Below are 11,867 nucleotides of genomic sequence, written 5' to 3' on the forward strand. Positions count from 1 at the left end.
CTCTGCCTCCTTAAAGAAGACCCCTCACAGGTTTATCGCGGAAGAGCGGTGATGAAAGCAGAAATAATAAAGTGGGAAATGTGCACCGGAATAAATCCATTGATTATACCCAGAGGGAGAAATATCCCACCCAGGAAACTAAATATTGCAAAGCGTTCGCGATTAAAGCGAGAGTCCAAGGATAAGCGTCAATTTAAGTAGTGCTTGTGGCCATCAATAATAGTCGGTGGGGAGTCTCTCTCCGGTGAGTGCGTGCCAGAGCATCGGAGCGGGAGCCTCCTTGAGTAAACTGGAATGGAAGACAGGATGAATGTTACTAAGAGAGTTAGGCAAATCCAATCGAGGCAGTGACATCATTAATCTAACTTTAGTAATCTATGAAAAGGGTCCCACAGATCTTTTGCCTGGATTTTGAGAAAATTTATACTGCGTCTCACTGAGATTTTTTGGTAGACAAATACACCCAAAGCCCTGCAGGGAAATCCGGCCCGGTTGCTTATCTGCTTGCGGCTTTTTGGGAGTCCTTAGCCTGTTATGCAAATGCGGTCTGAACGATTCACCTCGTAGGATGAAATCCATTGTTGAAACTCTGGAGGATCAATGCTATGTAACTAGTATGCGTGGTGAATTCTTGTTAGCGGCGGAAGGGCTGACCAGACCTTACAATTTCAAAGGGGGGTTTTCTTTGTACTGCACTATGAACCGCATTGTTATAAGTACTCCATAAGCGGAATGAGCTCGCATACCAGACTGTCTTAGTGGTAGTTGGTCAATAATAGCGTAAATATTGCTCTAGGGTTCTGTTTGTTCTCTCCGACTCCACCGTCACTTTGAACATGGTGAAGTGACGCCAGAAGCTGACTAGACAACCGGGCTAAAAGCCTTCAGAACTTTAGGAAATGACATTAGGGGCGCGGTGGAGACCACCTTAGCAGTGAGTGTAGGCGGTAAACATGTTGAATGAACAGCCGTGCTAACTTAAATGGGAGGGATGGAAGCACATGGAATAAAATGGAAACTTGTTGAACAGAAAATAAGTCCACCACTACCCAATAAGACGTGTTGCCATATGACTTTCGGTAAATCTGTAATAAAATCCATGGAGATGACTTCCCAGAGGCGAGGAGGCCACCGGAAGGAGGTTTCGCCAGCCATAGGAGCTTTCCCGGAGAATGTTTTGAGCTTCTGCAGAACAAGGCAACCTTTAATATCGCCCTCAATGTCCTTACGCATTGCTGCGCCACCAGAACTGGCGTAGAATTGGCAAATGCAAGAGTTTTCAGAAAGCCAAAATGTCCAGCCCGGCGGGCATGAAGTGGCGAGCTTCGAGGCCTGCTTCGCGGAGGAGGCGCTGCTGCCTCCCCTCGCCAAACTCCATTCTCAAAGCGCGGTGGGAATCACCCTTCCTCCGCTGGAGGCACCGGCGCAGCCGCCCTCCTCGAGTTCCACTTGGGAAAAGGAGAGGCGAGACTGGGAATGGAGTGGTGAAGGAGGAGTGGGCGATCTGAAGGCGAGGTGACAGCCATCCCCAACTGGGAGGAGAGAACAGTCGCGTGGGAGATAATGTCACCAAGTAAAGGCAGCTCCACCCCCTCGGGTAAGTAGCGAAGGCGTCAGGCAATTTATTAGTTTTCCCGGGGAAAAAATGGACTGTGAAAAGAGAAGCGAGAAATACATGCGGCTTGGAGTTGTTTCACGAACATCTTGAGAATTGGAAACGCGAAGCTGACCCAAGTTTTTTTGTGATCCGACCAAACCACCAGAAAGGGGTGTTTAGCCCCCCCCTCCAGCCAGTGTAGCCAAGACGGTGGAAGTGCTAGCTTTGATGGCGCGGTCTCTTTATCTCCCACAGTCCAGTTGAGTTCAGCACCCGAGGAGAATTTCTTTGATAAATAAGCACCGCGGAACCAGGTGGCCTCACCATGCTTTATTTTTTCTGCAGAGGGCTGCCCCGCAAAACTGCGCTTTGTCCCGAGGCATCCCGTGAACTACAAGCGGGAGATCTGGGTCCAGGAATGCTTTAGGATGGGTTCAGTGGTAAAAGCGAACTTTAAAGAGCTGAAAGGCTGTTTGACATTCTTCGAACCAGTAAAGGGGCCCGAGGCTTGGCAGGACGGTGGATCTTTTACCCGCGCTTAGATGCGTAAGAGGTCTGTGAGGAGGAGAGATCCAGTTCAGCGAATTGGGGTATAGAAGTCCACGATAGAAATTAGCAAAACCCATGAAAGATTGGAGTTCTTCGCGATTGGTGAGGGCAGGCGGGCATTGGAGGGACAGCGTCCAATTTTGGCAGGATCCATTTGAAGCCCTGGCGAGGATCCGGTAACTTGAAATGAATCCAATGGGGAGTCTGATGGGAAACAGCATTTGGAGAGTTTGGCAAAGAGGGGTGTTGAGCAAAGCGTTTTAATGCTTCCCGAGACCAATGCTTCATGCTCTTCTATGGTTTGTGAATAGAATTAAAAGCGTCATCTAAGAAATTACGCCGCCACAACTCCCTTGTACCAATAAATCATGGAGAGCTTTCGTTGATAAGGGCCGCCACAAAAGCCCGGGGGCCCCCACTTAACCCGAGATGGCATTATTAAGTATTCAAACTGTATCCAAACTTTGTGTTCGCGCAGTCAAAAGTGTTCTGTAGCCTTCAGCAATTCTGACCCTGTAGTAAGCTTCTCTCAAGTCCTAATTTAGTAAAGATCGTATTTGCCCAATGCAACCCTAAAAGGTCCTTGATCAAAGGCAAAAGGATATTTATTGGACAGGGGAGACTGCCATTGAGACCGCCGATAATCCGTTTTAAAGCCGTAGAACTACATCTTTTTTTTACAAATAAGCGGGGAACTGCGCGTGTGTGTTTGGTAGCCAGCGGATGAACCCACATGGCCGAGGTTCTTGTCCAGAGAGACACGAAGTTCCTTCTCTCCTCATTAGGACTCATCACAGGGTGGAATTCTACCTTTGGGCAGTTGCGCCCGGCTGTATCGCGATTTTGCAGTCGAGGTAATGTCTCTATGGGGTGGCAACTGATACAGCGTCTTGTATGCTCCTGAAAAACTCTGGCTAGATCTTGAGTACGCGGTGGGATGCCAATAGAATGGGGAGCAATGCGGCTGAGGGAAGCCAAGGAGGGTGTCAGGAAGTTGGAGTTTTCCCAATTCATGTGTTCACGCATGGAGGGTCCAGTGAATTCTAAGATCCTTTCTTTCCAAATGAATTTTGGTTCATGTAACAATAACCATGGCATACCCAGAACTATGGAGTGTTTGGCCACTGAAGCCAAAATAAAACTAATTCCCTTTCTCCCAGCTGATGCGGTATAGCGGAGGAGGGAGCAGTTGTGTGTTTGAACTGGGCCGGTCCTTACCGTTCCCGAGGGCTGCCGTCCATTTGAATTGAATGGGCCTCAAGGCTTAGCCAGGGGAATTTGAATCCAGACCCACAAGACTCCTCTGCCACCTGGGGGCGCATTAAAGCAATGGGAACAGCCAGAGAATCCACAGGGCCGAGGCTATGGAATGCGGTATGCTTGGCGGGATTGGCCAGAAAGCTGGCTGGACCCGGTAATGGGTAGCTGCCTTCACTCGCACGCGTCAGGAGTGGGACCCGCGTCCATGGGGCTGAAGAAAGGCAAACAGCTGCTTCCCCTCCCTCTGGGTGAAAGCCGATGGCCAGCTTTAGATGGGCCGTCGGTGACCCGATTTCGCGTGGTGGCGGCAGATGGGGTCGCGGCGGTGAAACTGGAGGTGTTGGTTTTGTTTCTTGGACGGTTGAAACAAGATGACCACTGGTCCTCCGCGAGTAAAGACACAATCCCAGTACTAACGCGGCGGCTCCAGAATTGTGGTCTCGGTGTTAGAAGTGGCTGGAGAAAAACAACGAGGTAGAGCGCAGTGGCAGGAAGGTTTTAGGCGTGGTATCCGACGCGGCGTGTTCCAAAGCGAGGCGCCGCTTGGGATCCCCAACTGGATCCAATCAGCAATAGTCACGAAGGAATTTCGAGATTAAAAAGCCACCGTTTCAGCAGCTTGCCGTCAACAGCATCCGAAAGTAATGTCGCGTTTCATGCGTTCAGGCCACTCAGGAGAGTCGGGCAGCCGGCGCTGTACGAAGTTCCGCAGGCAAATTCTGCAAGCGGGCAGTTTGCCCTGCTGGATGGTTTGATGGATGCTTGTGGATAGCACTTCATTTTCGGCCGGATCTTGGAAGCCCAGCTCTTAAGGCTTGGAGGAATCACGGGCACGCGATGCGAGAGTCTTCATCTTACCAAATCCAAAAGGTCACAAACCAGTTACGTGCTGCCCATCCAGGACTGGAGCCGATGTCCCATTGTTTTTTCAGCTCGAGACGCTGTATAAATCATGCCGTCCTCCCATGTAGGCATCGAGTTTAGCAAGATGAAGTAGGGAAGTTTGGAGGCGGTCCCATCAAAGCGGGGCAGGAATCGGGGGCCTGTAGTAACCCCTTTCCACGCGGCTCTTAAAGCACGGGTAGGGCGGGGCCGGATGCGCCGGGGGTGAGCAGGTTGGGCGGCAGCGAAAGCTTGGTTGCCGCATCGGGGGGCGGGGATCAGGTGGCGTGCCAAATGCCGGTGCGGCTGGCGTTCGGGGTGGGAGCGCTGGTCTCTTGGAAGGTGGCAGGGCTCCAACAAGCTGTTGCCCCTCACTGGCGCCCGGCAAGTATCAGTGATGACAGCTGTGGGCGCTCCAACTTAGGGGCTTCCTGGTCTGAACTGTTTCCTCCAGTTTCCTCTCCAAGGCAGCCAGCTCTCTCTCCTTGCGGGTCAATGCATCCTGAATGCGCATGCAGAGCTGCTTTTTCTCGTTCCAATTTAGCCAGTTAGGTCCCACGTTTAATAGCTGCACGGTAGTAGCTCACTTTATGCGTCGCCAAGTGCGCTGAACGCGAGCTTTACGGCTGTTGCCAGCTGTAAATCCAGTTTGGGCTGCTTCAGGACCTTATCATGGACTGACAAGATTCTATGCATATTATGGCCGTTGGATTAGCGCTTATCTTTGGTAGCGCGAGTCCAACTTTCGAAGTTGGACTTCTTTTAGCGTTGCTGTTCCGGTCCCTCTGCGGAGTTTTCAAAGCTTCTTGCTGGGCAGCTGTGCCTCGATTCACTCACTCCCATAGCGCTGGCGTTCACGGGTCCATGCTTCTTGGGCATCTTCGCCCAGTGCAAGGCCCACTTCCTCCACTCCAGCTCTCTTCGATGGGAGAGGGGAACAGAATCCGGCTGGGGAAGTGCGGAAGCTCTTCTCGGACTCTTGTCGCTGCCTGGAGTCACCAGCGAGAGACATCGGAGACACCGTAATACCGGGTGGCTCCCGGGGGGCACCTCAGTGGTGCAGCCAGCTGACCCGGGATCAGGAGGATCCCGATGCCGGACAAGGCGATTGCACGGGATACCCCTCCCAATCCCAGGTTTAGTCCCAGTGTCCTTCGGCTCGGGATGCCCCAGTGTAAGCAAAGCCACGGTGGTTCTTTAGGAGCATCACCAAATATCTGTAGTCCAGGGAATCGTTCAATGGACTCCGTGGGTTGCCTATGAAAGGTGGTCAGGTCCGTCTCCTCCCATGACAGGTTGCATCCCCTGGGTTTTGTAATCCATACTAAAACGGGTGAGAGATCCCTGGGATCCACAGGCGCTCGAGTCCATAGACAGATCAAGCGCCCCAACGGCTCCATGTAAAGATTACTCCAGCATGGTCGCTTCGTCGATCCTCGTTCCAGCGGAGTAAAGGAAGAGCTTCGTGCTGATCACGTAGGGCGGGGAAAGAAGTCACCAAGCCCGAGACCTCGGGGTTTCTCCGCCGTTTCCTCCAGGAGATCCAGAAGGGAAGGGTCGAACCCTCTTTGAGGCTACCGCACCTCTCCTGTAGAAACATCCAACCTCTCCATGGAACACCAGGGCTTTTGAGACACCAGAATTCCACCTGCACTAGGGATATATAGATGAATTCAGTGATTCCTGCCACAATGCCAAGAATTCCGCTATAGAAGCAGCAGAAATAAAAGGCTCTTTGGTGAAAAGACCGTTTATTCAGACATCTTAGAAAGCTCAAGTACACGCAGTGGCAGGAATGACACTTCCCGCCAGAAGCACAGGTTATAACTCTATCCATCCCATCCCCCCTCCCGGCTTCCCATAGAGGAACTGAAGACCTATATCTCAGCGCCTCAAGTAGAGATAGAATTACCGCCCGATGAAGCTGGCCCATTGCCCGGGCTGTGGAATGTACTCAAGGTTAGGCGGCTGCCCTTCCCATCAACACCATTGAAACCTTTACAATTGCTCCCAAGCGCCCTCTGCGCTCCCGCTCACGGCAGGCCCCTTGGTATACCAGGGAGCTACGCCAAATGAAATGGGAACTCAGACGGCTAGAGCGAGCGTGGAGGAAGTCTCACGACGAAGTGGCACTAACAACTTATAGGACGTTTATAAAGGCCTATGAGTTGGCGATAAGGAGGGCAAAGAGTGTCTATTTCTCATCCTCCCTCGCATCTGCTAGCTCTCACCTGGCACAACTATTTCGGATCGTTCGGTCCCTCACCTCTTTGGTGGAGGGGTCCACAAATTCTCAATTGGCTATTGGCTGTGAGGCATTTCAGAGCTTTTTTGTAAAGTCATGTCACTCCGCTGGGACCTTCCAGCCACATTTGATACAGTAAGGGAACTCGAGGCCCCTTCGCCGTCTTCGGGTCCAGACCAGTTTTCCCTGCTCTGCAAGTCCAATGTTGACAGGGTCCTAGCTGCTGTTAGACCTACTACCTGTCCTCTGGATCCTTGCCCCTCTTGGCTGATTAAAGCTTGCCAGGAAGAGTTACGACCCCACCTGTTGAACATAGTCAAAAAAAAAATCCGCCCTCCGCTTGGAGCAAGGAGTGATTTCCCGGGATTGGGTTGGAAGGAAGGCAGTGGTCCCACTTCCACTCTTGAAAAGACTTCATCTTTAGATCCCTGGTGATCTGGCCGAATTACCGCTCAAGCCGTTTGAATTTGTAAGACGTTTCTGGGAAGGTAATTGAGAGAAGAATGGTGTTGGAGCAGCTTCAGGGTTTCCCTGTGGAGGGACACATCGGTGCTTTCGATCACCTTCCAGTCCACGGCTTCTGTGCTGGGCATGGGGGACAGAGACCGTCCCCTTGTTGCTGCATCCACAGATACACTCCGCATGCAGCTAGACCACAGCAGGTGGATCGGCGCTGCTGTTTTCGCCTACTCTGATCTCACAGCTTGGCGCTTTGATATGGTCAATTGATACGACCTTTTTGATCACACCAGCCCGGCTGAGAAGCCTTCTGGAATACGGGGCACTGTCGCTTCAAAGTGGGATTGCCTCAAGCTTTCTCCAGGAGTCCAGGGTCAGCAGAGTCGTATGGTGAGGGAATGAGGCCTCCCATAGGGCCCCACTTAGTTGTGGAGTCCCTCAAGGGGCCTTGCTTCCCTGCTTTTATTTAACATCTACATGCGACCCCTCGCTCAGCTGGTGAGAAGTTTTGGGCTGGTTTGTCACCAATATGCAGATGACACCCAGCTCATTCTGTTGATGGAGGGGGGCGGCCTCTGCCCCTGCAGCTCTACAGCACTGTTTGGAGTTGGTTGCTGGTTGGTTGAGGCAGAGCAGGTTAAAACTTAATCCAACGAAGACGGAGCTCCTTTGGCTAGGCTGGGGGGAGAGACCAAGGGAATTTCAGCCGCCTGTTTTGGAGGGGGTTGCGTTGGGCCCGACGTCCTTGGGGATAAAGAAACCGCAGCCTGGGGGTCCGCCTGGACTCTTCATTATCAATGGAGGGCCAGGTGGCCCATGTTACCCGTGTTGCGTTTTTTCACCTCCGCCAGGCTCGGCGACTGGCTCCCTATCTCTCCCAGTCTGACCTGGCCCCTGTGATCCATGCGACGGTCACCTCGAGGTTGGATTACTGTAACTCGCTCTTCCCTTGTGACTGATCCGGAAGCTGAAGCTGGTTCAGAATGCGGCAGCTCGGCTTTTGACAGGTGGTGGTTATTTAGATCACATCACCCCTGTACTACGCCGCCTGCACTGGCTCCCAGTAGAGTTCCAGATTGTTTTCAAGGTGTTGGTATTGACCTTTAAGGCCTTGCACGGCATGGGGCCCTCATACCTACGGGACCGCATCACCCCTTATGTCCCACATAGGTCACTGAGTTCGGCGGTGGCAGAGCTGCTGGAGACCCTTGGCCCTGCGGCGATGTGGCTTGCCTCGACCTGGGCCAGAACCTTTACGGCCCTGGCCCCTGCCTGGTGGAATGCCCTACCTCCAGCTGTCCGGGCCCTGCGGGACCTTGGTGAGTTCCGCAGGGCCTGTAAGACAGAGCTATTCCACCAGGCCTTGGGGGGGTGGCTGCAGTTCTACCGCCCCCCACTGAGACTGAAGCTGCCTGCTTTCCATCCTGGTTGGGCCCTGACTCCATCTTGGGTCCTACCTACCCCTTCCCTTTGTTGGCCTTTAGATTGGGCACCTGTTTTTAACAACTTCTGTTGTTTTAATCTGTATTTATTTCTCGTAACTGCTGCTTAAGTTTTTAATTGGTTTAAGTTATATTTTTGTATTGATTTGCTGTCTTAGAGAACAGCCATATTGTGAGCCGCCTCAAGCCCTTTGGGGGTGAGGCGGCTTATAAATCAAATAAATAAATAAACAGACAAATAAATAAATAAATAAATTTATCTGGAAAGCAGCCAAAAGCACCTATGCAGCCCCTGTTTTATTTGTCAAGAAGAAAGATGGAACACTTCGTTTGTGTACTGATTACCAGGGTCTTAATGCCATTTCTACCTCCAACAAGTACTCTTTACCATTAATTAAAGACCTCCTGGATGCACTTGGCTCATGCAAACCGTTTACTAAACTGGACTTACGTGAAGCTTATTATCGTGTTCAAATTGCAGAGGGCTTTGAACATTTAACTGCCTTTAACACCAAATATGGCCAATATGAGTACCAAGTTATGCCTTTCGGGTTACCCTGGGCCCCTGGTGTTTTTAAGTCATTAATTAATGAAGTCCTTCAAGATTTACTGTTTCAAGGAGTGGTGGTTTATTTAGATGATGTGTTGATCTATTCCCAAACTGAGGAGGAGAATGTCTGGTTGGTCCGTAAAATGCTACTTGACAATTCTCTTTATGTCAAATTATCTAAATTATCTAAATGTGCCTTTCATCAGGAAAAATTGGACTTCTTAGGGTTTAGAGTTTCAGCTGCAGGATTGGAAATGGACCCAAAGAAAGTGGACGCGGGTGTTAATTGGCCTGCACCCTCCACCCGCAAACAGCTGCAGTCTTTTTTCGGCTTTGCCAATTTTTACAGTGACTTTATTCCTTACTTTGCCCAACTAGCATTGCCCCTCACTGATTTGCTTCGTACCAAAGATAAAGACCCTCTGGGCTCCCGCCTGGGAGCCCCGTTACATTGGTCTCCTACTTGTCAGTCCTCATTCACTGAACCCATCCTTCAACATCCCAATACTACTCGTCCCTTCCTATTGCATGTAGATGCCTCCGATTAAGCCTTAGGCGCTGCTCTTCTTCAGAAGGAGTTGGATGGTAAACTATATCAATGTGCCTATCTGTCTAAGAAATTCTCTGGACCCAAACTTAATTGGACTGTCGGGGATAAAGAAACCGGAGCTAGTTACGTGTCGCCATTGGCTGGAGGGGGCCACTCACCCTTTCCAGGTCTGGACTGATCATAAGAACCTATCAGCTCTATCCACCCCTGGTTGAATGTCTGCCAAGCAACTTCGATGGGTGGATTTTTTCTCTCGTTTTACATTTACCATCCATTTCTTCCCCGGCAAGATTAATCGGTTGGCTGGCACCCTCTCTTGCCTCCCGGATGGGATGGGAGATGCCTCAAAATTGTGCTCCATGCCTCATACTGTGCTTATGCCCTCTCAATTGGGACCGGCAGTTACTCATTCGCAGACACTCCTCTCTCCTGCCTCCTCTCTGACACCCACTCCTTCTATACTGCCTCCTGACACGTTCTCATCTGCCTTTTGTGACGCTGGCTTGCAGGAGGTCCCTGTTGAGGAGGGCGGACCGCTGGCGCTGGTGGAGGGGATGTGGTGGTGAGGGGACTCCTGTATGTTCCGCCTTCCCTCCTCCGCACAATCATCCAGCAGGGACATGATTCTAAGTTGGCTGGTCATTTTGGATTTCTGAAAACATTGCATCTTTTATGCAGGTAGTTTGGGTGGCGCTTAATGTGCAAAGACATTGAAGCCTTCATTAAGGGATGCCCTACATATGCTATGGCCAAACCATCTCCCGGCAAACCACAGAGGCTTCTGCAACCCATTCCAGTTGCAGCACGCCCCTGGCGGGTTGTGTCCATGGATTTTATTACCAACCTGCCTGAAAGTCAGGGGAAGACAGTAATTTGGATGGTTATGAATTTATTCTCTAAGCAAGCCCATTTGATACCCTGCTCTACCACACCTTCAGCACCCAAGCTGGCTAAATTGTTTATTCAGCACATCTATCATTTGCATTCTGCTCCGGATAAAATAATCTCAGATCAGGGCCCTCAATTCATTTCTAAGTTCTGCCGTTCCTTCCTTTCATTGTTGGGCATTGAATTCACCCTTTCATCTTCATACCACGTCCAATCTTATGGCCAATCAGAATGCACCAACCAGACTCTAGAGCACTACCTCAGATGTTACACTAACTATCACCAGGGTAACTGGGCTCACCTCTTGCCTTATGCAGAATATGCTTACAACAATGACGTGCACAGCAGCACCGGAAAAACCCCTTTCGAAGTGGTTCATGGGCATTCTGCAAAGCCCCTTCCCTTTTTGGGGCAACCTCCACTCCAGCCTCCTGACCCCCAGTCTTGGATTCAAAACATTGCGGATGGTTGGGAACCTTTCCTCATAGCTTTACAGAAAGCTAAAGATTCGCAAAAGAAACAGACTGATAAACGTAGACAACCTCTTCAACTCAGAGTGAATGACTGGGTCTATCTCTCAACCAAGAACCTCAGAGACATACATAAATATACCAAATTGGGACATAAATTCATAGGGCCTTTTAAGATAACTCAGGTCATTAATACTGTAACTGCTTGTTTAGATTTGCCTAAAGCACTCAGCAAAATCCATCCTGTTTTTCATTCTAGCTTACTCAAGAAGGCTCCCGTTTCCGATGCTTGGCATGCCCCTCCTGCTCGTCCTCCTCCTGTTCTGATTGACAGGGAGGAGCACTACAAAATTGACGCTCTCCTTGACTCCAGATGGCATCGCAAACACCTCCAGTATCTTGTTTCATGCGTGGGCTTCCCTCTTGGCTTTAACGAATGGGTCTACGCTTCCGACATCAGTGCACCATGTCTGGTTAGGGCGTTTCACAGGGCTAGAAGCTTGATTCAACTATTAAAGTTACTGTTGGCCTGGACTTTGCTGATTCCTTACAGTTCTCCGACAAACCTGGGGAGGGCTCTTTGGGGGAGCAGAATGTCAAGACTTGAGTTTCTGTATTGTCCAGACTTTCTGCAGCTGCGGTTCTTATCATCTTTGGATGGCAGCCCAGACTTAGTCTGTGAACCTGTTTCTTGGGAACTCTGTAAAAACGCAATGGCTTTGTAAGGTGGAAGGGAGGGGGATGAGTGCAATTGTGTTCTGCTTTAGATTCCTCCTTGCTGTTGTTTGAGATCTACTTAGTCTGCAAATAAAGAACTTTGTGTCATGTTTGTCTGGACTTAGATTCCTTACACCCTCTGCCAACAGTTTTCCCATGCATTTTAATTTTATTGAGGGCACCTATTTAGAGTCATGCAGTTGCTGAATGATGACAGGATGGCGCTGTCTTCCTTGGCCTGCTGCTGAACTCATTTGC

The sequence above is a fragment of the Sphaerodactylus townsendi genome, linkage group LG11 (genome assembly GCF_021028975.2).
Source record: "Sphaerodactylus townsendi isolate TG3544 linkage group LG11, MPM_Stown_v2.3, whole genome shotgun sequence".
NCBI lineage: Eukaryota > Metazoa > Chordata > Lepidosauria > Squamata > Sphaerodactylidae > Sphaerodactylus > Sphaerodactylus townsendi.